The 1,177-nt window shown below is 37.0% G+C and overlaps 1 long non-coding RNA gene across 1 annotated transcript; it reads left to right on the forward strand.

Moving 5' to 3' along the window:
- The first annotated feature begins 440 nt into the window (after positions 1 to 440).
- Positions 441 to 961, forward strand: LOC141147780 (uncharacterized). The gene is made up of 2 exons (XR_012245136.1): positions 441 to 552; positions 782 to 961. It is a non-coding gene; the product is annotated as an uncharacterized lncRNA (long non-coding RNA).
- Positions 962 to 1,177: the final 216 nt, after the last annotated feature.

Below are 1,177 nucleotides of genomic sequence, written 5' to 3' on the forward strand. Positions count from 1 at the left end.
TTGTACTGTGTCAGTGAGTGTGTTTGGGGACACACTGGCCTTTTCCAGGACAGGTTACATTATAAAAATAAATACATACTGTATATGATATGGATGAAGTCCTGTGAGTGTCCCACAAGCTGTTATTGTATATGTATACAATAATATACTGTAGATTTCACTGCACTTCCTGTCTCACAGTCCAAACAGGAAGAGAGAGGAAATCCCTTAAAAGTGAGGGAAATTCCTTGTTGTCACCAGAACTAATGTCCCTAATTTAAGATTTCCTATTCTGGTGACAACTCAAAATTTGAGATTTTCTTCCAATTTCACTTTCAATAATAATCAAAGAGGGTGAATTTCCCAAACACAGACATCAATACAAAGCTGACGGGTCCTCTAACCCCTCTTCCCTCTATCTAAGACTAAACGGTTTTACATTTATTTATACTTTAATCAACAGGCTGGGCTCCCTGAAAATGGTCAGAAGGGTGTAAGTATTGTTCTGCCTAAAGCGAACTTAAGATACTGAGTGGCGGAGGAAGCCAGGAACAGCATCGGAGCACGGAGAGGGTAAGTATAACTTGCCAAATATTTTTTTTTAATACAGAAAGTGTGAGGGAGAGAATTAAAAATAAAGGAAAATCATGGAGTTCTACTATAAATAATACATTTAATATACATAAATAACATGTGTACACATTGCATGAGAATGAAGATAAATTGAGCTTTGGCTTCAATTTAAATTTGAAAAGGTATGGCAAATATCACTTTCTATTGATGAGTTCTTTTGTCTTTAAAGGTAATCAGTGGTTCCTTGATCTGTCTCAGCTGTCTTCTGGGTAATGTCAAAGGTCACTCAGAGCTGCTGCCAAAATGTCAATCTACCCAGACAGTCTTTGTCTTCAGAAGCTGGCAGAGAATGTTTTTTACATTTAGCAGTGTGGCAAGTGTCAAGAAAGGTCAAGCAGTGGACCTCAAGGCACAAAGTGAGACAATTCATGTGATACTTAGTGAAAACATGAACTTTAATGACACACTTACAGACTTATAGATAATCCTCTTATTTAACCAGACCTGGTGTCAGTCTGTAAACCCCCTATTAGCCCTAGCCAAAGGGTATGAAAAAGGACATTTTGCTTTTGATTATCATACTCTCCAATTATAAAACCAAAGTGAAGAAAACTAGAACAAAAAT

The sequence above is a fragment of the Aquarana catesbeiana genome, linkage group LG06 (assembly GCF_042186555.1).
Source record: "Aquarana catesbeiana isolate 2022-GZ linkage group LG06, ASM4218655v1, whole genome shotgun sequence".
Taxonomy (NCBI): domain Eukaryota; kingdom Metazoa; phylum Chordata; class Amphibia; order Anura; family Ranidae; genus Aquarana; species Aquarana catesbeiana.